The 27228-nt window shown below is 38.0% G+C and overlaps 1 pseudogene; it reads left to right on the forward strand.

Annotated features, from left to right (window-relative positions):
• Positions 1-27228, forward strand: part of LOC102241222 — a 109177-nt pseudogene that overhangs the window by 80897 nt on the left and 1052 nt on the right.

Here is a 27228-nt window from a genome sequence, read left to right on the forward strand (position 1 = left end):
ATGAGCATAACTAATGGACACAGACAGGGAGAGGGGGGGCAAGGGCATGTGCTGGGGGGTGGGGGCAGCCGGGAGAGATCAATGGAGGAAAAGAGAGACTTATGTAATACTTTAAACAATAAAGAATTTAAATTTTAAAAAAAAGAATATATGTAAGTGAAGATTTTGTTGCTTTTTAATGAAAAGAATGAAGATGTATTTGTTCACTAATCTGAAATAGTACAGTGATAATGCCATTTATTAAACACATTCTATGTTGCAGGGACACTAGTAACCTCATTAAGTTTATAAATGAGTAAACCAAGAAGTTAGAAACAATTGCCAAAAATCACACAACTAGTAGTGGTGGAATCAAGATTCCACCCTAAGTCTGGATGGCACCAACATTCTCTTTACTCACAAAAGGAACAAAAATTTTCCAGGTGCTGGTACCTTACCTGTAGTCACCTGCTCTGAACTATACAATCAATCCTTGTATTTTCACTTTTGGAAAATAATCACAGCCACTCATACACTTCCCCGTTATATGTCAAGCATTAATATCTAGTCTAGAATCCAAGCAGAGATCAGGGAAATCCCTCCACTAAATAATTCATATATCAGAAAATCCACTTGCTCAGAAAATTATAGCATCCAGCACAGGGGGGGGAGGGAGGTGTATGTGTATGTGTTTTTGTGTGTCTAATAGGTGTGGTCTCAATGAAAATCTTGGATGTTTTGGAATTCTTTTCTAAATCTGAAAGCAGTCATTAAAGGCAGGTTTCCTAATATACATTTGAAAGCCAAAATCCCTGGCTTCCCTCACCAGCTGTTGCAAATCTTGTGCTTCTAGCGCAGAGTTAGAAAATAAGCAGGGTCCACCTTGCTCATATCTGCCCTGGCTCTGAGGGCTGTTGATAGAACACATGACAATTAAGCCACTGGCCAAGGGTATTTGTTTTAGCCATTTAGAGTTTTACAAAGAATGCAAGGAGGCTGGAATGGAAAGGGCTCTAGACTACCCAGCCACGCTCACACTGTGCCACCTGTAGGCAGAGCCCGGTAATCTCAGTGAACACCTGAGATACAGGAAGAGGCTTGTTATTAACCAGAAATGAATGAATGAGCCTGGAAATCAGTGGAGCCATTGAAACAGCACAAGGTCAAGGGTCAACCTGGAGTGGGAGAGGGAGGGGTGGACAAGGAAAAACTCGACCACACACCACCTATGGCTTCTGAAGGCTCCTACCAAAAGAGACAAATCTGTATTTCTACCTTCCATGTTTTAAGATCCTAAAATATTCTAGTGTGATACATTTAAGGTCAACATATTGGGGCATATTCTTAATGTGGGGGCAAGTGGGAGGAACATTTTGACCTTCCTTCAATTTTCTAAGAGGTAGCTTCATTTAGCTGTAACTGGCCTCATCAATCCATTGATTATTTTCAGTACTCAGTTTCTTTGCTTAAAATATAGCTCAAATCAAGGGAAACTGTGGATGCATCAATTCAATAGCCACAAGCCACATGTAGCCACTCAAGTTTGAACTAAAAATAAATAAAACTTAAAATTCAGCTTTTCAGTCACAAAAGCCCTACTTTAAGAGCTCAACATCCATGTCTGACTAGTGGCTTCCACAGAAAGTTCTGTTGAATAGTGCCAGTCTCAAGTCAAGATCATTAGGGTAAGAGATTCCACTGCTAAAAAGTTAAGGTTACGTATTAAGATATACTTTCATGGATTCACAATTATACATGAGCTGGTTATTTAGTTCAACCATAACTTTCTACTAGCTACACGTAGCTAGAATTAAATTCAGCTGCATGTGACAAAAACACAAATTAAGAGTAGCTTCAACACATGGTTTTCTGTTATGTCCAACTTCCAGAAATCAGAAGTACAAAGTTGGCACAGTAATTGGATTAATTCATTAGTTCTTTACAAAATGCAAACATTCCTGGGGATAGTAAGAATATCCGTTCTCAATTTATTATGAATTATCAAATCCAACTTATGATCTCAAGAGATAGAGAGATTGACTAAATTGGAATTTCGTGGGGAATAAGGAAGGAGGAAGAAGTAATTCTGCAACTTTTGGGTTGGGAAGGCTTGAGAGGAAAAGCATGCTGGGTGTTTTGTAGAGTGGTTGGGGGTAGCTAAAGAGCAGAATCAGATTCTGGAAATGTGGGGAGAAGGAAATTTCAGGGTAGGAAAGAAGAAGGGAAAGAGAGAATGAAGGGCACCAATACAGAAATGAGAGCTGAGAAAGCATCCAAGCTAAATTTTGTCATCTTGAAATATTTTGCCTGGAGTTGACCATGAATATTACAGTATTCACATGGCTTCTTAGCAAAATATGCAAGGATACAAACTCTTTTTTCCAACTAAGAAGTTAAAAGGCATATAGGAGGATAACCTGCAGAGCTCATTTAAGCTTGCATTTTGTCTACACTCAACAAAAGCAAAATAAATCTGTTATCTGAACTAAAAAGTCTCTCTCTTACTGTTTTGAAACTGTGTTAACTCATTAGCCTTTGATTTTAATTTAGCTGCCTTTCTTTAGAGATTCTACCTAATAATAATAATAACAATGATAGCATTTAACAAGAACTTTGAGGAAAGCACTATCCTTAGTGTTTTACCTCTATTATTGTTCCGTTTACTCTTCACAATATCTCTTTGAGATATATAGATATAGATATATAGATATAGATATAGATATAGATATAGATATAGATATACACCCCCATTTAACAGAGAAGGAAACTGAGTTTCAGAAGGGGTAAGTGACTTGCCTGATACAACACAAATAGTAGTAATAGTTGAATCAGACTCCAGACCTATAAAGCCAAGCTCAAGATTCTGTGCTCTGTCAAAAATATCAATGATGGCCATTTAGATCAAAAGTGACACCTAAACAGACTATATGCTGTACTTTTTGCTCAATAAGGCATTCTCCAGAAGATTGACATGACATATGACTGCTTTGAATATCTATTATGGAGAAGAACTTCCACTTTCTCATACAATTTTCTTCAGTGTCCTTCTCCCATCTTCCCTGCCTCAAGCTCCCACCATCATCGCCACCTCCCCACAGCAACAAGGTGTTTTCTGTCAATGGTGTCATCTAGTGGCAAGAAAGAGAAACTCATATATTTAATGTCCCTTTTCTATGCCTTACTCTCCTTTCTTCTTCAAGAATTTTTTTGGCAGAATATATTCACCTCTTTAAAATTATCACTCATAGGTCATTCAATTTTACCTTAAATAATCTTTTTCATTCAAATACATTCACCACCTTTAATTACCTTTCTCCCCTCTCCTTCTTTTTGAAGGAAGATATCTGGCCCACTCATCATTTCTTTTACTAGTAAAAAAGTCAACTTCATCATCAGTGGATAGTGGGCTTGGAGTGAGTTAGAACTGTATTTGAATTCTAGATCCATCATTTATTAATTGTGAGATCTTGAGCAAATTACATAACCTCTCTAAATCTCAGTTTTCAAATCTATAAAATGGAGATGAATTACCTACTTCAAAGAGTTGTTATAGGAATGAGATTAATTAAGGAAAGCATTACTAGTAATACCTATCTGCCACATAGAAGATATTTAATGAATATCACTCATTTTGATGCCTTCATGTTGTAATGCATAAAATAATCAGGTCATTAAATTTTTTTAAAAAGTGAAAGTCATACTTTTTAGGTTAAATTTGTTCTACTAAAGAATCAGTGTCTATAATACCTGAGATGACAAAATATGCTTGAAGATGCTTGGTGCTTTTTAGAGCAGGTTGAATTTTGACATTTTTCTCCAGTGTATCAGCAAACAGATTCCACTCTATTTTGTAAGAAGATCCACTTAGAAATTCTGGCCTCCATTAGAAAAACAAATGTACTCTTTACCATTCAGTTCACTTACATTAAAGTTTTTCAAAATTCTAACCCAAATTAGAATAAATTCCCAAATTATAGTTCTTTGAATTTTAGAATACATTTTTGCAATAGAAATAGTGTTTGTAAATGGTGGTTACATACCCCAGGCTATCCCATAAATATCTGATTCAGTCATCATGAAGAAGAAATATCGTACATTTATTACATGAAGAACCAGCAAGTAGATGGAGGCTTGCAGAGATTTTGATGGGAACTTTATATATGTCATTGATATCTCAATTTTAAAAACAATATTCTCTATTTCATCTTATTATATTTTAATTACATTGCAAGAAAGGTTAGAATAGTACAAAATGAGAAACTTCATAAGCTCATATTTCATTGTGCAGTTAGTTTGTACAGAACTTTAGAGGGCACTTCACTAAAAAATTGTCTTAGTCATTTGCCTGTTGAAGGGCAAAATATGGAAGATCTCTCAAAATGCAAAAATAACAAAACAAACAAATTTAAAAATTGGATAAACACTTCACCAAAGAAGATATACAAATACCAAATAAACACATTTAAAGAAGCTCAACGTCATTAGCATTGGGTAAAGGCCAATTAAAGCCATCATTAAATACCACTACACATCTATTAGATTGGGGGGGGCGGGCTGACAATACCAAGTGCTAATGTAGATGCAGAGCAATTAGGATATCCACGCATTGCTGCTAGAAATGAGAAATGGTTCACCTGTTTTGGAAAATACTTTGGCAGTTCTTCAGAAAGTAATACATACACTTATTACCCTCTCCTAGGCAACCCTCTCCTAGACACAACAGAAATGAAAACATATGTTCAAACAAAAACGCGAATACAAATGTTTATAGTGGATTTACCCATAATCGTCAAAAGTGGAAACAAGTCAAATGTCATCTCACTGGTAAATGGATCAACGAACCATGGTGCAACCAAACAATGGAACAACACTTGGCAACAGAAAGAACAAAGTGATGGAACCCACAGCCACTGGGTGACTGCACTGTGCTGAGTGCAAGATGCCAGACTCAAAAGACTACATACTCTATGACATTCTGGAAAAAGGAAAACTACAGGGACAGACAAAAGATTGGTGGTCTCCAGGCTCTGTGGGTCAGGTGCAAGTAGATGAAAAAGGGACATGACAGAAGTTTCCTAGCTAATTAGAAATGCTCTATATCTTGATTTTTATGGTGGTCACATGACTAAATGCTTTTTAAAAAACTGTACACAAATAAGGGTGAATTTTACTGTTTATAAAGTACAATAATAAAAAAATTTAATAATATAAGTGAGGGTATTCAGTTTCATGTTTCAGAAGATAGACAAAATAAATATTAAAGACATCTCATTTTGTGTAATATGTACAAAATAATGTAGTGTCATAGATATTAAATGATACACAAAGCTATTTTTGATATGTTATTAAATAAACAGTGGGTCATAAAATAGCATGTATAATATATTATGAGTTGCATTGGAAAAAAATATGCATAAAAATATATACCCAAATGGTTACCACTGGGTAGTAAAATTATGGATAGATTTTCTTTTTCCTTATCTCTATTTTCTAGTTCTCCTACAATGAAAACATGCAATAAGAACAAAGGTAGAAATTCCACCTTACCAATATCACTGGTTTTGATGTATAAATAAAGATTTTAGTGCAAGAAGTTATCTTAGATTTAATGGCATACAAAAACAAACCTCATGAGGTCAAATAACTTCTCTTAGATACACAAGGAAGCAATTGGAATAATTAAAAGGAACACAAAATTTTTATACAAATACTTTTACATAACAATAATCAGAAAGAATCAATACAAAAACTGAGTTATTATTTTTAAAATTATGTCCAAACATTTCCGTTCCAGCCTGATACAATTCTAGAAAAGATGCTATATAGCCATGAAATCTACTTTCTGCTTCTTGCCTATCCCTGCCAAGTGGTAACTGAGATACTCAGCTGTGCCACACACATTTTGGCAAGAATTATCAGAGCAAGAAATCAACATATGTTCTTGTTGCTTCTACTTGACAAAGGGAACTTTAATTCTTTTGCAAATATAAAAATGATGCTAAAACAAATTTGAAAGATCTTTTCAAAGCATTATATTTAATACAATCTAATAATTGAGTGTGCATTAAGAACTAATTTTAAGATAATTTATGTTTACCAGCCTTAAGTTCCACACAGATGAAATTTTGAAAAAAGAAAGAAATCTAACAGGTGTAACTGCCCTGGATTATAGGATTTACATTGGTAAGGAAAAAAGATTTTTTGATCACAGAATATTAGATTGTTGGGAAGTCTTAAAACATGGACTCATCAACCTCCTATATGCTCCTTCATTAAAAAAAAAGAAAAGAAAAAAAGAAAAGCAAAAACAATAGCCCAGAGAAATCAAGTGCTTAGTCCCAAGTCTCACACCACGTCAGGGCTACTTAGATGAAAAGCCTCCTGATTCCCATTTAGGGCTCCTTCCCATGCACCAGGGGAGAGGGAAGAAGCCACAAGGAGAATGGAGAAGTGAGTTGTGTCATAGAGAGCCTGATAGCATTTTCTACTTTTCTATGTGCTAGTTAAAAGACAAGGTTATTTCATTAATGTTGACTTTAGCTGACTCATGTTTTTTTGAACTAAAAGGAGAAAAATCTTGGCTTGTAAAAAGTCACAGAAAATGATGTTTATTTTTAGGGGGTAGGTTTGGTAGATTATATTTTACTATTGAGTAAGCACAGTGGTACATTCCAGAAGTACTAGTGTTGATAAATTATACCACTGTGCTTGTAGCCACTTTCTAGCAATATTTGCAGTCAACTAGTTGGCTCACATAATAAGAGAAATGGGAGTGGGGGAAGAAGGAGAGACATACAACTAATCCCCAACCCTAAATGTGTCAAGAATCTTCTGGGATTTATTAGGGTCAAAAAGTTGCCGTAAGGATCCATTTAAGATAATTTTAAAGATAAATGGAGTATAGATAGCCATGCCTCAGAGATTGTTCTTGAATTGCATCAGCATAATTTGGCGCTGATCTCAAGATATTCAGCATAATTTTCTAATAAAAGTAATTTTTTGTGCAGAAGTAATATATGCCAAATATTTTTTAACAAGAAAATAATTCAGAAAAGTATTTAGGAAAAAAAGAAAATAAAAATAATACATAATCTCACCATGTCAAAATAATCACAGTTAAAATTTTGGTTTATTTCCTTTCAGACTTTTTCTGTATATGAATATGTGTGAATTTGCAAACATTTACTTAAATACAAAGTTAATACATAATCCTATTTTGTAATTATGCTTTTTTTACTTTAGAATCATAAAAACTCATTTTCATGTCACAAAACATAGATTCACATCATCTTTAATCTTCCACAAGCCTCTATAGATGGCTATTTAGGTTGATAACAGATTTTTATAAATCAAAAAATTATCTGATAAATAACTGATTTAAATTATTAGATTAGTAACTATTTCCTTTGCAAAAAAAAATCTGAAAGTGAAATAGCTATATGAAAGAATATGTACCATTTTAAAGATTTTTTTTGTTTATATGTAAATTGCCCTCTAGAAAGATTGTGTCAACTTATACTACCATTAGCAGCAAATAAGACTGGCAGTCTTTATACTCCCTTGTCAAGAGTAGATATTTTTTAAATGGGTATTTTTTATATTGAGAATATGATAGTTTTTATTTGTTTTTAATTATTAGTGAGACTAAATATTTTTCATATACTTACTGGCCATTGTAATTTTTTCCCTTTGTAACTTGACTATGCCCAATTTCCTATATGAGTGTTGATATTCTATCTCTATGAGAGTGTTTTTCACAATAAGATATTCACAGGAATTCTTATTGACACTAAGATAAGGGCAACTGTCTGGATTTAAATCTCTTCATACATTCTCTCCAAAACCATAAAATTAAAAGGGAGAACAAATAATCCACACATGACCTAAGAGAGAATACTTCAAAATACTTTAAATAGAGAAATAAATTCTAAATTCCAACAGAGATATTATGAGATCTTCTGCTGCTACTACAAGACTATTGGGGTGGAGAGCAGTGGGAAGGCAATCTTAAGACACTCCATGGAAAAGAGATGAATAGAAGATATGGATAAAGCAAAGACAAAATCACTCCCATAAAAAGAATATTCAACACTAAGCTGTAAAATAGTAAACACAAATCTGGAATTTGGCGGATCACACCACCAGTTACAGGGAATTCAGCAAAATTGGCAGTGGTAGTCTTGAAAAAGCATTACTTGTAGAAGAAAAAAAAAAGATAAATAGAAGGGGAGGATGTACCCTTTTGTGGAAGTGAAAAAAAAAATAAGTAAGAAGATAAAAGTAATGATTGTGGATAAATAAAAGAGAATGACAAGACATGCCAGCAACTCCACTTCCCAACTACCATCATAATGTCATCCATTTATGAAGGGATTAAGAAGTAAAAATTGTCAGTTATAAAAAGTCACTATGATGTAAAGCAGCAGTTCTCAACCTGTGGGTCACGACCCCTTTGGGGGTCGAATGACCCTTTCACAGGGGTCGCCTAAGACCATCGGAAAACACATACATAATTACATATTGTTTTTGTGATTAATCACTATGCTTTAATTATGTTCAATTTGTAACAATGAAAATACATCCTGCATATCAGATATTTACATTACGATTCATAACAGTGGCAAAATTACAGTTATGAAGTAGCAATGAAAATAGTTTTATGGCTGAGGGTCACCACAACATGAGGAACTGTATTAAAAGGTCGAGGCATTAGGAAGGTTGAGAACCACTGATGTAAAGTAAAGCAAAGAGAATATCCTATATAATAAAACCTAATATGCTAAGTGTCCGACTGTTCGCCCACCCATTCAACCAGTCGCTATGATGTGCACTGACCACCAGGGGGCAGATGCTCCAACCGGTAGGTTAGGTTGCTGCCAGGGTCCAGCCAATGGGGACTGGGCAAGATGGGCCGGACACGCCATGGAACCCTCCCATGGTCCCTCCCCAGCCAGCTGGCCCTGATCCACCCCAATCAGGCCTGGGCTAGATGGGCCCAGACATGCCCTGGAGGAATCCATGCACCGGGCCCCCTAGTAGTCAATAATATTGTAATAACAATGTATGGTGTCAGATGAATACTAGACTTATTGGTGTGATCACTTTATGAAGTTATATAAATGTTTAATCACTATGTTGTACATTTGATCAATATAACATTGTATGTCAACTATAATTGAAAATTTTTAATTATAAATAAATAAAAATTGCACTTCATTATATTGACAGAAGAAGATGGCCTTGAATTAGGAAATCTCTATGAAATACCCCAAAATTGGAGAAATCAGAACAAATCTATTCAAAGCCTAAAGTATAATAAGAAAACATATCACCTGATAAATATCCTCACCTGATAAACTAAAAAGCAAAAGAAAATTGTAACACAATACTCTAAATGCAAATAAATGTTCTCAAACATTTATTTGTAATTTTTTAAAAAGTAGTCTTCAAAATTTGAAAACTATGAATAAAATTGTACAAAAAGGAAAGAAATTGAACAAGAGTTCATTGAATACTAGAAAAAAAGGTAAGGAAAAAAAAAGAAAACCCCCTCAGAAATGGAAAATAAATTACAAGTTTCCCAAGGAAAATATTTTCAAATGAATAAAGAAGAAGAAGGGAAACGAAGAAGAGGATAAAAATGATATAGAGAAGTAAAAACAATAAAAGAGAAAGTGGTCAAAATAGAAGACTGGCAAATAAGATCCATCATATGTATAATTGAAACCACTAAAGAAGAAAAAATACTTTTTAAAAATAAGAGAATATATAAATAGACATATTGTAAGCCCCCCCCCCCCCATTTAACTGGGAAATTTGATTCAAAATGGTTAATTCTGAAAATACCGGCAAATTCTGAGAATGTTCACAGCATCATTCTCTCAAATGGCAAAATGTCCACCAACAATAGAATAAATATATTGTTGTATATTCAGATAATAGATTACTATACAGTAGTAAAAAAAATGAAGAAACCACAGCTACCTCTATCAACATTGATGAATTTTAAACCCATGTTAAAATAAACAAGTCTCAGAAGAATATTTTTTCAACTTACTTAAAGCTCATAAATAGACAAAATTGAGTGATGTTATCATTTAGGGATGCATAAATAGGTGATAAAACAATCCAGAAAATCAAGAGAATAATTAACACAAAGTAGAGGATAGTGGTTGCCTCTCAGCGGAGAAAGTGGGAGATGTTTTTGGCAAGGGGAACATAGGAAGCTTCTAAGTTACTGGTAATATTTTATGTCTTTATCTAGGTGTTGGGTACACTGCTGTTTATTTTAAATTGTACATACACACTTTAAACACTGGTGTGTATATCTACTACAATTAAAAATTAAAAGGAAAGTATTGTAGTGGAAGCTTCATTTGGTGCTGCCTTCTCCTGGGATATAAGCCAGATGAAATTTTGAACATTTTAAACTTTTATCTCTTAGAAATCAAAACCACAGCAGGCAGGCCCTAAGCCTCAGATTTCAAACTATCTGGATGAATGATTTTGCATGTGCTATCTGCTTTGGTCATTTGAGTGTCAAATTTTCTTTATCCACCACGAGAAATTCATTTATGAAGCCTGGAGGCACAAAGGGTCATTTGACTAATCAAGGGCTCTGTGTGTCTCCTCTTCTCCTTCCTTGGTTATTTACTATAATTGCACAACTCCTGGGAGGACCAGTTTCACTAGCACCCCGGTGCATCAGCATAAGGATTTATTGCATTTTAGTGAGGGGGGGGAGGTCATTTATATCAGACTTTACACCAGCTGGGCCAACTAATTCACAGATCTGTGAGCAACTCCTAAGTAACTCCATCAAGCAGAAGAGAGTGTGTGTGTGTCCTATTCATACACAATAGACAAACTGTAGGCAGATAGTGAAGAAATAGGAAGATACATGCATAAGCCAATGGGAGGGAGAGAATATTTTGATGGGATTTTTAATGTATATTCTTATGTTAACTCTAAGTATGTAACAGATCAACTTAAAGTCAATGTAATTTGAGTTATTGTACACAGCCATCTCTGAAGCAGGGCTCTATCCCAGGGCCATTTACATTTTAAAAGTCCTTACTATAGCACGGGATCACTAAAGACCACCAGATGCAGTGTGACATAGGGAAAGGTTTGTGGACGAGAACACACTCGCTTCAGAGGTTTGCAAGAGTCACAGAAACAACTGCCTTTTATTTTTATTTATTTTTTCAGAGAACATCAAATCTGCAGCAATCTGGATGCTGAGCAATTGGTGAGGGTGTACAGCAGACACATATATTTAATGAGGAAAGGACAGCCAGATTTAAAATTACATTTCTCGGCCCCTCAATTAGAGAATTCTTTCAATATTTGTGCACATAATATCCTCACTGCCAAATCGATAAAACGTGAGTTTAATGTGAACCTGTGTCGAGAAGTTTCTGTTTCTCATGTACCCTCCTTTGAACCGGTCAGTGGTTCCACCCTGGAAATGAGAAACCCAAGTAGAGAATGTGGGCCCTCCTCCTTTCCTCCATGTTTTCTGAAGAGAATAGAAAACAGCTCCACCTAAGGAATGAAAACTTAAAATGCCTCTGAAATAAGAGCTCGCTGAGATTGGCAAAGAGAGAGGAGGGAGAGGTATTAGGTTTGGCCAACACTTTCAATTAATGTAACCCAGATGTTGGTCTAAAATCTAATTAAGACTGTCTTGAAACCCCCATGCCATCATTTGTAGAAAGTCCAGTGCTACCCCCCAAATTGCTGTGAACCCCTGGGCTCCTTATGTTCTCAAGATCACCTGCAGAATTCCTCCCCGTGTTGGATCATCTTCTCATCTTCCAATCAAGATAGGCTATTCAGCCATGTTTCATGATTTCCACACCAAACAAACAAGCGAAAGCAAAAACACTCACAAAAGGGTTTGTGAATGTGGCAGTCTGTAAACATAAAGTGCACATAGTGGCTCTTTAAAGTCCTTTGTCAATCCCCCAAGTTGCTCCCCTGGCCACTACCCCTGACCCCATTTCAGCCATGGCCCCATTCAGTTCAAGTACAGGCCAGCCATCTAACTCTTTCAGGGCCTTGTCTACAGCGAATCTGCACATGTCAGTATTTACTGCAGAGGATTTATCAAATGTTTTCCTCCACAAAGCAATCAAGAGGAATTTGGGGTTCAAGTGTTAGGATAATAAAGCTTGTCACTACAATATGCAAAGAACCAAAGAGAGTGGAAGTGTCTTCCTAGGACAGTACTTTCTTTGTGTCCCCAGTCAATGGCATGTTTTCTAAAGAGGTGGAGGCCCTCACTCCAGGGATTCAAGTCTGTGGAGGGTGCACCGCGGGAGGGCAAAAAGGGAGGTCTCCCAAGCCAGGAGTGCTGGAGCAGAGAAGATACTAGACACTCAAGACGCCCAAAGACAGAAAGCACCCCTGTCCCTACTTAGGGAATGAATGATAATCACATTTCTTAGACTTTATGAAACTGTCTCCCTATGCAATCTGCAGGTCTAGGCTTACCGATCCTATTTTCTATTCATTAAATCTTTTTCTAAAACATCACTTGGAGCTGATGGTAGTAGGGAAGGAGGAGAGATAGCTTAAGTTTATCCTATGGTTAGATATATTTTTAAAAGGGCATTATCTTTATTATCTCCAAATGGAGTTCATCTCTCCCTTAAATTCACATGCCCAATAATGTCAAAAGAAAAAAAAAACTTGAATTTCTTAATTAAAGCTATCTCAGCCTCTTTTGGTCTCATTCAGCCTCTAATAAATTAAATATTCATTTAAGTCAAATTTCAAACTCTCTAGCAGGGCTGATTACTTCTCAGGACATGTTCCTTCATCCTCCTTCTTTCAAAGCTGTGTGTGCAGGAAACGTTCTATAACTCCGTGGGGGGCTGGGAGGAAGGATCTCAGGGCTATGGACCTTCTCCACAGAGAAGTGGCTCATCTTGTGCCTGGAAGTGCAGGTGCTTCCACATGGTTCTTTGAGCACCAGCTGGCTCCCTTTGCTGAAGCCCTGGGAACCTGCTACAGACTCCAGTTGAAGATTCTGCCCTTTATGATCTCCTAATCCTGATCTCAAAACTTTTGCATCTCATCAAGGCAGGCAAGAACATTGTGGCCCCTTCCATGTCCTTTCCACTCTGTAGGACAAGGAAAACTAAGAGGCTCTCACTCATCAAGTGCCTTCCTAAACACCCCAAGCAGCCAGTTCTAGCGACAGTGGCCTTATCAACCTGAGAGTCTCAGGAAGACAGTCTTCTCACTGAGTTCCAAACAGGAAATAAGCAAGTTCCTTCTGCTTCAGATCCACCCTCCACCTAGAGGGAGCTATGCTTCTTTTTGCCACTCTTCCCTTCCCACCCCCAACCCTGGGCTGAGGTCCATAGGAATGAGTGGTGGGTATAAGATAATTAGCTCAGGGGAACTAAAGGTTTGTTCATTCAACATCTTTTTATTAAAAACCTACTATAGCCCTGGCCTAGTGGCTCAGTTGGTTGAAGCATCATCCTATAAACCAAAAGGTTGCAGGTTTGATTCCCAGTCAGGGCATATATCTAGATTGCTGGTTCTATCCCTGGTTGAGAAGTGTACAGGAGGCAACTGATCGACATTTCTCTTGTTTTTCTCTGTGTGTCTCTTCCTTCCTCTCTAAAATCAATAAACATATCCTTGAGCAAGGATAAAGAAATACATATACAAAAACCTATTAAATGCCAGATACGCTTCTAGCAGCAAACAAAACCATCTAAGTCCTTGTTCTCTTGGGCTTTAAATTCTAGTCATGGTGGAGAGTTAAGAACGAGGATAAAGAAATACATATACAAAAACCTATTAAATACCAGATATGCTTCTTGCAGCAAACAAAACCATCTAAGTCCTTGCTCTTTTGGGCTTTAAATTCTAGTCATGGTGGAGAGTTAAGAAATATATATATATATTTAGAAATATATGTATTTAGAAATAGATAGATATAGATATAGATTAGATATAGATATAGATATAGATATAGATATAGATATAGATCTCACAGTCAGTTTGGCATAAGCACCAAGAAGAAAAGGTAAAGCAAAAATGGGTATAGAGAGTGCTGGAGGTATTTTCTAGTCAGGGTGGTCACAAATAATTAAACAGAAGACTCCACAGCCATTCTCTAGCCAATAGCTATAATGCAGAGAGAACTATAGATTCCTCATATGACCCCGTGTGTGTGTGTGTGTGTGTGTGTGTGTGTGTGTGTGTTGGGGGGGGTGGTTGTTGAGAGGGAAGGGGGTCTGAAGACTGGAAACCTAAGAAACACTTCTCTCCAGAGAAGAAAAATAATGAAGGGAAGGCTATCAGATTTTGCAACAGATAGAGTTAGTACACATCTCATGAAAAGAAGAGTGAAGAGAGGAGAGAAGAATAGCTCTGAAACTACCAACCCCATTGGTCATCTGCTTCAGAAAGGCAAAGAAGGAGCACAGCTGGCAGAGACAGTGACATAAGTCCAGCTGGATGTGCAGAACTAACCCAGCATCTTCAAGCAACCCATCTTCCAGGGATGTGGCAAGAAAGAACAATTTCCCCTAATCCTGACTCAAACCAATGTCAAGCTGGTACCAGGAGCAAGTAGTACTAGGACAACTAAGGAGAGACACAAGTTGGGAAGATTCCAAGAAGAAAAGGTGATGAACAAGGATATAGGTAGGGGAGACCATCAAATTGACATCAAAATAGTATCTCCTTGGATCTGCTCTACCCCAGCCTACCAGACTCTGAGTCCATCAACTGCTCTGGGAATATCAAGGGGAGTCTTACCAGCCCCCTTCACCAGTCTTCTTGGCTCTGCAGTGCCCATCCCTGCTGTGTTGTATAAACAGGACAATACCCATTTAAAAAGAAAATCACACCCTAGCCAGTTTGGCTCAGTGGATAGAGTGTCAGCCTGCAGACTGAAGGGTCCTGGGTTCAATTCTGGTCAAGGGCATATGCCCGGGTTTTGGGCTCGATCCCCAGTAGGGGGTGTGCAGGAGGCAGCCGATCAATGATTCTCTCTCATCATTGATGTTTCTATCTCTCTCCCTCTCCCTTCCTCTCTGAAATTAATTTTTAAAAATACTTTTAAAAAATAAATAAAAAGGAAATCACAACATTTATCAACAATGTCAGTAATAGAACAAGATTGGTCATGCCATGACTGAACTCCAAATGAGCAATGACATGTTCAGGAAAAGAAGCCACCTGGCTCTGACCTCAGTAAAGGGACTGCCCCACCTCCCGCATTGCCTGCCCCCATATGCCAGTTCACCACAGAAGTCCTGGATACTTATTTTTCACCACCTCTTAGCTCTGCTTACCGGTCCAGGGAGGACCATCAACACAGGAGCAATTTCCCAGTGACTATAGAATTTTCAAGGGTGAAGCTTTTTTAGAAAACACCAAAAATAAGTTTAAGGAAAAAAAAACCACCAAAAACAAGTAAATACCTAAAGACATCGAACTGTAAGTGCAAGGACATGGGTGCTAGTAACATCTCTAATCTAACTAAATGAGTGACTCTCTCTGCTGCTTGGTGTGCACATCTGTAAAATGAGGAGATTAAATGATCAACTCTCAGGGCTCTCCAGGCCTAAAATTGGGTGGTTTCATATTTCTATTACAAAAATGCTAAAATAACTAACAACTTTGCCACCACCTACTGAACTTTGGATTTAATTCTTAATATTTTCTGTGACTCCAGGCCACGGGAATGTCATAGAAACATGTAAGCATCTGAAATGATGGGACCTCTTATTTCTTTTTACCAAGTCTTGGGACAAACAAAATCCATAGCAACACAAGCATTCCAAATAGTTTTGACCTTTTGTCAGAAAATATCCTAATAATAAGTGCACAGTGTAAGCACAATGCTTTTCCCATGTTGTCCTTACTTGGGGCACCTCCCATAACTCAAGCTAGCAAGATACTTTGAAAATATACATATGTTGAAATTTGACTCAAAATAACTGCCTTTTATGGTTTACATTGACTACAAAAGGAGTTAACTGGTAAGATGTACATGTTTTTGGGTGCCCTCTATGTGCTTTTACAAGTGTTTTTTCTCTTTGATGATTTAAACCATATGTTGAGGTATTTAGAGGATTTTTTTTAAAATCAGAAACCCTCTAGTTTGAAAGAAATATCAGGGCAGAGTCTACAAGTTTATGCAAGATGTGTTTGCATACACACACACACACACACACACACACATGCACGCACGGTTAAGCGTAATTAATTTTTGTCCTCCAGCAGTTGGACTGCCATATTGATAAATAGGACCTGTCACATTAATTTAATCCTGAATTGCTCTGAAACATAGTTTGGGTGCAAATATAAATTCTGTAGAGTAATGGAATGTGTTAAGCCTTTAACAAATGAATGTTTAATGACTGTGAAAAAAAACATAAATAATGAGAAACAAAAGTTACAGGATTTAGTAAATTTATCCTCTCAGTTTACAAAGCTTGTAAAATATTTAGAGGCAGCAATGTCATATCATACTTCAAATCATGCCCTTCAAGAGCATTTCTGGTGATAGACTCTGCCAAGGTCCTGATGGGGATCTTGCTACTGAATTAATTCCAAATAGTCAGTAACCCCAAGACCTGCAAAACATACTCAGCCAATGATGCCTCATTAACAACAGCCATGTACATTAGTACAAGTGTCTGAAGTGGCAATAGGTTTCATCTGATTTGCCAGTTCCGATCAACAAATTGTAAGTTCCAGAATGCTGTGTGGAGAAGGGTCTGAGGCTGCATCTGGAATCGGAGTCCTGATTGATTGTTGATGTCTGCAGTGGGAGAGGGAGGCTGGGGTGGCTCCAGATGTGCTGCACATCTTCTCTTGGCTCCACTGGCGTCCATATCCTGAACCACTCTGCGTGGTGATGGAAGCACCGTCTTCTTACACAGTTCTCACCATGTCTCTACGCGTTCCGGAATTTAAAGTAGCTCCAAATTGCAATTCAGATCAACCATAAGCATTATATCTAGTCTTGTATCAGTTGATTACATTTGCTAACTGCCCTACCTCCTCCCTTTCTCACCTTCCCAATTTGGTTCTCAATTTCTTTTCTATTGAGTCACTGGCTCTCCACAGTATTTCTCTATTGTCCTTAACTCTTCCCACCTCCTTGCCCTACTCATGCCATCCCTTCTCTGTGGCCTGACTGCCTGCCAGTCTGGGCCAGTCCCCTCCTCCAAGACTCAGGTTTAATATCCAACAATATTTTGTTATAGACAAATTTCTGATGCCTATTTTTAGCTCCATTTTCTCAGTCTTATGCAACATATTCTATACTAAATTACCACATTCTTCGTTTATTTTAAGAGGTTTTTTTTCTCTTTTCTGTTAAAGTGGATGCACCATAACAATAGGTACCATATCCTCTGATTTTTCACACCCTGAATGCTTTTACCTGAATAAATACTGTGTCATCTTATTACTCTTATGATATACCAACACGAGTCACACATTACTTTAATGTTCTATTTCCCCCTGCATTACATGGAAAAGAAGAAAAGGGCAAATAATAGTATTTTCTCTGTGCTTTCCATTCTGAGGCCTTATTTGCATTATCTCATAAAGGGCTTATAACAGTATGATGAGGAAGATATTATTATTACTAATCCACATTTTCCAGGTGAGAAAATTAAGGCTCATAGAGAGTAAGAGACATGCCCAAGGTTACACAGCTAATAACACAGTTCTTCTGTTTTCCCTCACTGTTTCTCTTGGACAAGATTCATAGATGATAAATGCCCTTTATTACAGAGGAAAGAAATTAGTCCAATTAGAGAGGTCCAAATGTTTTGGAATCCTCAGATAACTCAGAACCTCCTTTTTTATATAAACAAAAGAAGAAAGAAAATATGTCATTACAATAAAGAAGAAGCTAAAACTATTGGGTGGACATTGCAAAAAAAAATGGGCATATACTTTTTTACACCGGTGAAGCAGTTAGAATTAATTTTTACCATCCACTCCCTTCCCATATTGGTATCACTCGACAACTCTGATGCAAACAATCCTTTTTTAAAATCTCCTTTTTATTGCCTTTCTTATGCTCTCCTGTCACTCAAAACAGAAGCAGTCAAGAAATGAATATGAACATAACACAGGCAGAAGAAGAAGCAGGGATTTCTAGTAGTTTTCCTTGATGAAACTAAACAGCCTTCCACACTGCATGATTTTATTTACGTAAGATTTATTTTGGAAATGAAAACCTATAGGAAGAGAGATCAAATCAGTGGTTGACAGAGGCTGGGAGGAGGAGGAGGAGCTTGACTGCAAGGGGATTTGAGGGAACTCCTCGGGCTGATGGAAATGTTCTGTATCTTCATTGTGGAGCTGGTCACACAACTGTATTCATTTGTCAAACCTCATTGAACTGTGTACATAAAAAGGATGGATTTCACTCTATGTAATTATACCTCACTAAAGCTGGATTTAAAAGAAAATAAAAGGCTTTGAATAATTTGAAACATAAAATCTAACTAGCTAGAGACTGTTAGATAATGCCTGCATGTAGATATACATAATTCACCTATTACAATATATTTAAGTTCAGACAGTCATCTGGTATATGGCTGTCATTTTTTCCCTCAAAAAATTTAGGAGTGGCAAGAGCATTTATGTTAGATTGACACAAGCTTTTACTGAATTGAGGGTGTTTCCCTCAAAGTCAAGATCACACAGCCTGAACTTTCCCCTGCAATAAAACCACAAGTTGGAATGTCAGTAAAACATTGATATGATAGATCCTTCTTGGAGGATTTGGTCTCTGCCAACACCTCTTCCAATCGCAGTACACTTTGTAATTAACAAGACAGATGACTTATCTCAACCTAGACTTCCAAGTCCCAGGAGACAATGTATCCAGGAGCCTTTAAAATCTCCCCCCAAAATTACAAATAAAACAACTCACTTAAAATCATTAAGCTTCTGACTGATCAAAATTAAAAAATGAAGGAACAAATATTGCAAACCAACATTAGTATACTACACATCAATTATTTTGTTAACTTAGTTTATTAACATTATAATATTGCAATATTACAGTTTCCAGTGATTATATTTCCCAGAATGTTCAAAAAGAGAAAACTAGATTAAACCTTTTGTTTTCTTCACTTCCAGTGAGATTTAAAAATTGCTTATGTCTTAAAAATGTGCACATTATTAATAATAAAAACTCACTATACCTACTGATGAATTTTATGACAGCATACCTAACTTCTCAGTATATTTTTTAGACAAACCCCTCCTTTGAACTTTCATTATCCTTATTGTAATCTTACTCATATTTATCTACTTAATCACTATAAGACTGTGAAAGTTTTATTAACCTATCTAAATTTTATGGTAGAAAAGTTTAAATGATTTAGGCTATAAAACTGTGATCATTACCTAATCAAAGTAGCTTCTTGCTGAATGCATAATAGCCTGACTCTGTAAATGTGTTTTTAATTCTATTTTAACAGAAAATAAAATATAAACAAAAATTGCAACTACTTAATGGTCTATGCCTTCACTTCCAAGCCAGGTTTTGTGTTTTTATTTTTGTTGTTGTTGTTGTTGTTGTTTTAGTAACAAAAGAAGCAGATAAGAGTTGTGGCTCCTGGTTTAAATGTCATTTGCATAACATTTTTTAAATTATTTTAAAATTGTAATATCAGTCAATAGTCACCCTATTTGCCTCTCCTCAAAATTCTAAACAAATTCTTTGATAACAATTAGCTTCAGATATTGTTAGGTTTTACAAAGACAAATGGTGTACTTCCTAGAAAAAGACAGTTCACCAAAGGAACATAGCAGTGAGGTTGAAACATGTCCCCAAATATTGAAATATGGCTTATGTCTTCTCAAAGGGTATGCAACCCACCCTTTATCTTCACACAATTAAGAGAAGAATCATGATGTTCTCTGCTTATGATAGTGCAATGAAGCATGATTATTAAAAAGGCAACATCTAAAGCCTTAGAACACAGTCTTTAAGTTCCACTAAGAATATTCGTATTTATTTTCCCATGAGTCAGATAACTAATCTTGAAACATCTCTAATAAACATCTATCCTATATAATAAAAGGCTAATATGCAAATTGACCAAACAGCAGAACGACCGGTCGGTCGCTATGATGCACACTGACCACCAGGGGGCAGACACTCGATGCAGGAGCTTCCCCCTGGTGGTCAGTGCTCTCCCACAGGGGGAGCACCGCTCAGCCAGAAACCGGGCTCATGGCTGGCGAGCACAGCGGCAGTGGCAGGAGCCTCTCCCACCTCCACGGCAACACTAAGGATATCAGGCTGAGGGACACCCCCACCCCAGTGCACGAATTTCGTGCACCAGGCCTCTAGTATATATATATATAGAAGCCTAAGCGACCTTTACAACCAGTTGACCGAACGACTGGTTGACCAGTCGCTATGACAACGTACTGACCACCAGGGAGCAGATGCTCAATGCAGGAGCTGACCCCTGGTGGTCAAGGAACTCCACCTGTGCACAAATTCATGCACTGGGCCTCTAGTCTCTAATAAAAGAATGTGCCTTAGGTGAATTTTTAAAGTTTTTTAGATAAAATAAATGTTATAACTTAGTTAAAAGTGTGCTCTAGGCAATTGGTTGAACAATTAACCAGAAGCATTATAGCTTAGTAGTCTCTTTACATAAGCAACTGCTCAAAGGCCAAACATTCTATTCTGAAGAGGAGAACAAGGTTCCCCTAATTATTTCCCCAATGGGGCAGTGGCAGTTTACTATCAACCTTTCCTGTACAGCTCCCAGGAAGAATACACACTTACTGCTTATATTTAGAGCATGGTTTATATTTTTCTTGAATTACTTTTTTTTGTTCACATATTTTATTTTCTCAGTGAGTGAAAGAATAGGTAAACCATCACATTCTTTTCTCTTTTTTCCTTAAATTAGATCTCAGAGCACATTTCTCAAGTGCAATTGAAATTAACCAAATTCAAAATAGAAGATAGTTGTTATCACCACATCACTATGTTTATGACTATTAATCCACACAGGCAGCCTTATTAGAGGCAGAGAAACTATTGAAGCCAATGGAAATTGGCCAATAAAGCACAAAATAGGACAGAGAAGCAGATGTTTAATGTGCTATGATGGACCCATGAGACAATTCTCAAAAGACACAAAGACATGGGGTCAAAATTGTTCAATAACCAAGAGGATTTTTTTTCTTGCTGGTCAATACAGGATAAGGCAAAAGTAGGTTTTCAGTTATGATAATGCAAAACACAAAGTTTATTCTTGTATTATTATTTATTAACTAGAGGCCCGGTGCACAAAAATTTGTGCACTCAGGGGGGGTCCCCCAGCCTGGTCTGTGCCCTCTCGCAGTCCAGGACCCCTCAGGGGGTGTCCACCTGCTGGGTTAGGCCCACTCCCCAGGGGATTGGGCCTACGCTGGCAGTCAGAGATCCCTCTGGCAGCCCGGGAGCCCTCTGGCAGTGGGGAGCGGGTCTAAGCCGTAAGTTGGACATCCTGAGTGCTACCAAGGAGATGGCTTGTGGCTGAGCGGAGCTCACCTTGTGGGAGCGCACTCACCACTAGGGGGCAGCTCCTGCATTGAGCGTCACCCCCTATGGTCAGTGCACAGCATAGCGACCGGTCGTTCCCCCATTAGGGTCAATTTGCCCTGTTATTATATAGGATTATTGTATTGTTTTCCATACAAACAACTGCAAACCTACTTTTGCCTCACCCTGTATACCCAAGATTTTTTTAAATATATTTTATTGATTTTTTATAGAGAGGAAGGGAGAGGGATAGAGAGTTAGAAACATCGATGAGAGAGAAACATCGATTCAGCTGCCTCTTGCACGCCCCCTACTGGGGATGTGCCCACAACCCAGGTACATGCCCTTGACCGGAATCGAACCTGGGACCCTTCAGTCCACAGGCTGACGCTCTATCCGCTGAGCCAAAGCGGTTAGAGCCCAACAAGATTTTTGCAAAAAGAAGAAAACAGCACTGTGTATAGTAAAAGCAGTTTGTCATCAGGATACTCTCTCATTCTCAATTATCTAAATTTTCCAAGTCAACCAGCTGAAATAGAAAGTCCTAACTGGCTATAATTCATGAGCAATACCCTGAGTAATTTATGGCTTATAGTCCAAGAGTTTAAAATGGGAAGGGTAAGAAATTATCCCTCCCATCCAAAATGGGGGATGGAGGGCTACGGGGAGAGCTGACATCTGCACTAACAGTGGCACTATAGCCAGGCATCCACATGGTATGAAGTGTGTACGTTGCCGGTTAGCGTACAATGTCAAAGGTGCAAATTCTTGAATGTAGTCAAATGTGGGAATCTGACACGTTAGCCTGCAGTTGGTATATCTCCAATCTATAGTTTCTTAGCCTGACATCTTTCATCACACTCATTAAGGAAGAGGAGGAGAGTACATGTGGTCACCAGATTCTTTTTTGTTTCGGAAAGAAAGCCGCATCCTTTCATTACCCCTTACCATCTTATTGCTCCAATTATTACTGCAACTTTGAAAAGATTCTTATTTGACATTGGCTTTTTAATCAAGAATAAACAAGACCACACACCCTCCTGAATGATACATTAAAAACATGTGTCTATTATGATAAATACCCTCACAGGAAAAAAAACACTTAATGAAAACCCAAAAGCCAAACTAAGTGATGGAACCAGACTCACCTGTAGACAATTTTTCACTTTTTCTAAGGTTGGCCGTCTTCAGTCCATCAAACCCGTAATGGGCTGAATAGGATGTTGATGTGTGTGCTTTCCATCAGAATATCTCAGTCTGGTCTAGAAGGTTCTGAACTCAACTTTGCCACACCCCAAGAACTGGCAGAATGTGGAGGCATAAATCCTCACAGAGAGGATTTTTGCAGGCTTGAGGATTAATAAGTGCCCCAAGCATAGTCCACATGCAATAAATATTTGTTAGAATAAACTGAATGAAAAGAAGTAGGTAAAAAATAGACAAGAGCAGAGCCTTCAAAGATGTCCTCAGCTGTGAAAATAAGTCAACCAAAGAGACCGAGAAACAATTGCAAAAAAAAGGAAGAAGGGAAAGGGGAAGGCATGGTGTCAAGAAAATCAAAATTAAGGAATATTTAAAAGACATGGTCATGGTGTCAAATGAAAAGAAGCAATATAGGGAAATGTGATTCTATCTGTTGGTGGGAAATGTGATTCAAAATGTTCTCTGAAAGGAATATGATCCTTAGAAATCTTCTGAAAATTGTTGCTGGAACTTAAAAGCTGAAGCAATTTATGGTAACAACAATCAACAAAAACTATGGAAATAAAGTTAAAGCCAATTTCAAAACACTTAACGTTGTTAAGTAAGGGACAACAGAAAAATAAAGAAAAATACCTCTAATGGGAAAAAAGTCATTTGGGCTTTGATAAGCATACTGACATCATGCTGCCGCATAGCATTTATTCTTTCTTCTGCTCTCTCAGAAGAAAATAAACCAGCATTTTCCCAAAGTGCAGGGACACGAAGACCTTCCCTATGAATATTTAAAAGTTGTTTTACAAAATACTAGGAGTTAACCTGGGATTCTTGGGTGTTGGGCCTCAGAAGGTCTGTGACCCCTTTAGACTGCATTCCACTCCTGTTATTCATGTGTGGAAGAGGGTCCATGGCTTCCATCAGATTCTCAAAGAACTTGTTACCCTATAAAAGTTAAGAACCACTGTTCTAGAGAAAGTAGTACATTTGGCCACTGGAGGAAACGGTTTAAAACACTTTTGATGGCAAATCAGGCTGACATCTGCACATTCTTATTTATCCTTACCACTTTTCCTTCCACTCCATGGAAGTACTGCTCTCCTCATGGGCTTTCTCTGTGCTTTAAATCTCACCTCCTCCCTGTTTCTTCTCAGTCTCCTTTGCCCCATAAATATTGCAGCTCCCAGGACTCCATGTTCACTCCCTTTCTCTTCTTACTTTATATATTCTAGCTAGCTAGCTGAGCTGTATTCTATCTGGCTCTAACAAATTTCTACAGGATGGTTATAAAGTCTGGAAACATAGGTGAGTACGTAATGAATGATTTATTGATACTATATTAAAACACATGATAAAATATTATTATCTATGTTTTCAGAATTTATGGTCATCCTATATATATATTTATCGTTTCCAAATTAATTTCAAGCCAAAAAGTCTTTCTTGAGCTGGATGTGATTTTCAGACTGTGGACTGTCTATGGAACATCTCTACTTGGCATCCCCCAGACGCTTCTCACACGACTCGTCCAACATCACCTCCTTTTGCATTCTCCATCCTAGGGAATGGTTTCCTCATTTTTAACCCACTCCTAAAGCACAAGTCTGGGAGTTTCTCTCTGCAGCTTCCAGATTTCTGAGAGTTACCCTCAGAAGCTCCCTCCTTTCACCAGTTCTCTTTTCAACTGATCACCAATTCTGTCTACTCTGCGTCATATACACTTCAAAAATCTTCCCCACCCCAGCCCATCTCCACTGATATTGTCTTAATTCAAGCACTTGTCATTTCTTACCTAAATTCTTGTATTAGAGCAGGCTTCTTACCTCCTATCTCAGCTCCTTCCAAATAATACCTCTTAACCAGAATCTTCCCAAAATGCAAATCCAATTATGATCATCTACTACCTCAAATTCTTCCATTGCTCTAATTGCTGAACAATATAGCCCAGAGTCCTTGGCCTGGCATACAAGGCCTTCATCTTCTACCTTCTCACCTTCATCTATTTGGTGCTGCAGCCACACCCACTAACTTGACTTTCTTCAAACATGCCTTTGATGCCATTGCTTGGATTTCCACCGGTGATGAGCTTCTATTAATCCTTCAAGGCTCAGCCCCAAATTCCCTGGAACTATCCCTTTACCAGTGGGGCTGGGACTCTCAGCGGTTATCAGGATTGGGAACCAGGCACAGGGAAACAAGGTATTTTGTTTCAATATCCAGGTTAAGGGGAGCTTGGTGTCAGGGACATAGCTAAACTGGGAGCAAAGCCAAATGCAGAGTTGTAGCTGCAATGACTTGAGGTTAAGTCATGGGAGTATTAGGCTACAACCCCTGAAAGTCCCACCAAGGACTTGATCCAGAGTTTGAGGTAGAGACTGAGATGTCCTCTTAGCATAAGGAGGAGTGTTGTGGCCAGGGAGTTGGGCAGCCTCTGACAATGTCTGTGAGATAATGAATTTAGGGAACTTCAATATACTCATGAGTGAAGGCCCAATTTTATATCTTTTAATAAGATTCTTTTCTGTTGGCACTTTTTCTAATAAAAACTTAGTCAATTTTACTAGGAAAAAAACACAAAAAGAGTTTTGAGGCTAAATTAAAGTTCTTAAATGATGCTTAAATGCAACTTCCTTCTTTTATAGATGAAGAAATTGAGGACCACCGAAGTTAAACAAAATTTCAAATACCATACCTCTAGTTGGTGGCAGCCAATTGATGATATAATAGGAAACTAAGTTTGAAAAAAAAGTAACACATTCTCTAGGAGTTTTCAATCTACAACAGAAAATCAATGTCCCAATGGCCATGATCATAAAACCCACAGAGTAGTATAAAAAAATATTAAACAAAGACATGGCTTAATAGGTACATACATCTGTACAGATCAAAGTCAACATTTTCAGCTTTATACATTAAAAAGAAATCTTAAAAACAATGTGACCAGTGGTTCTATCTTTATAAAACTAAAAAATTATTTGAGCTGAGCAGATCAGTGAGGGTGCAGTCAAGAAAGTAAAAGTCATTCTGTATCTTTGAAACAAAATTAAATTGGAACAGAGAATTGGTTACATAGATAATGGAAAAGCTGAGAATCCAAACAAAGAATGGTGAGACTTCCCCAAGATGAGCAAAAGCAGGAAGGCACCACCGCTTCTTGTTCTAGAGGGCCAGCTGGAGAAGGTGGTATTCCCAGAGCCCATCTAGTGGAAGCTGGGTCGAGAGAGGAAAAGGCTGCCCAGTGGGACCTAAAATTCCAGAGGAGATTCAGTCACTACTTCCAAAAAACCACAGAAGACTTTCTTTCAGGGTAAGGGATAGTAGAGTTAAATTAGGAAGTGATTCTTCCCCAACTCCACCCCATCTCTCTCTTTCTGATTTTTGCTTACAATCTGATTCATCATCCTCACCCCCAGAGGCAGCTCTGAGAGAAGAGAAATTTTCCAAAGGAAGGAAGCAGTCCAACACTGCTGATCTGAGCCAACTGCCCATTTCCTTTGGGGTTAGAATTAAGGCATGAGGAGTGAGCCATCACAGGACAAAGGGACCCAGAGAAGCGTGCTTCCTGAGCATGATGAAAACACCAAGGTTACAGATGATGACTAACTGCAGTCAAATCACCTTCCAAGTTCTACTTTGCTTAATTAATCCTTTCTTCACTCTCTGACATATAGTGGACTCTTAAAGGAGCATTGTAAACCTACACAGTCAATTGCCTTCTTCAAGCCAGCAATAGCATCTTCCAGAAAGGGCAGGAAACAGAGAAGTCAACTCTGCTCCACCGGTGAGATGTTTCTGGAAACCCACCATTTTTCATATATATTCCTTGAGAGCTGGGGAATAATACCAGAGAGGGTCTCTAGCCTGGAGTTAATCATTTGGGGGAAATATGCAACAAGGAGTCATTGATCCTCACTCTCAAGGTCACCCTGACATGTGGAGGCTCTCCAGAATCCCAGAACCCGATTCATTCCAGCACATTGCTTTGTTATGGTGTCAGCTGTCAGTGGGCCAGGTGATAGAAGTCGAGCCACCTCGGAGCCAGACAAGCCGGAGGACACAGATGTTGGAATTTAAATGTGTTCCTTCTTCCTTCCAATTCATACTCCCACCTGGATATCCAGGACGCCCTTAACACATCCCTTTCTCCTCGTTTATTCATGTTTTCCATTCATCAATTCCTTTAATAAACATTTATTGATTACTTACTATGTGTCAAGCACTGGGGACAGAGCGGAGAACAAAACAAGCAAAAATCCCTGTCCTCATGGGGTAATAAACAAGTAAAATATATAGTTTGTTCAATGCTCACATGGAATTATAGAAAAAATAATATAATAGAAAAAAAAGCCACATGTCTTCTGAGGGTAGGAGCATGGAAGTTTATGGAAAGGCGTCCAGAACTTGGCGCACGCGCGGCAGGGAGGTTGGGCCCTCGCCTGCTCAAAGCCTCGCGAGACTTGGGGCGGCTTCTTTCTGGGTGCGGCCGCCCTCGC

This window comes from Myotis brandtii, unplaced genomic scaffold (assembly GCF_000412655.1).
Source record: "Myotis brandtii unplaced genomic scaffold, ASM41265v1 scaffold2148, whole genome shotgun sequence".
Lineage (NCBI taxonomy): Eukaryota > Metazoa > Chordata > Mammalia > Chiroptera > Vespertilionidae > Myotis > Myotis brandtii.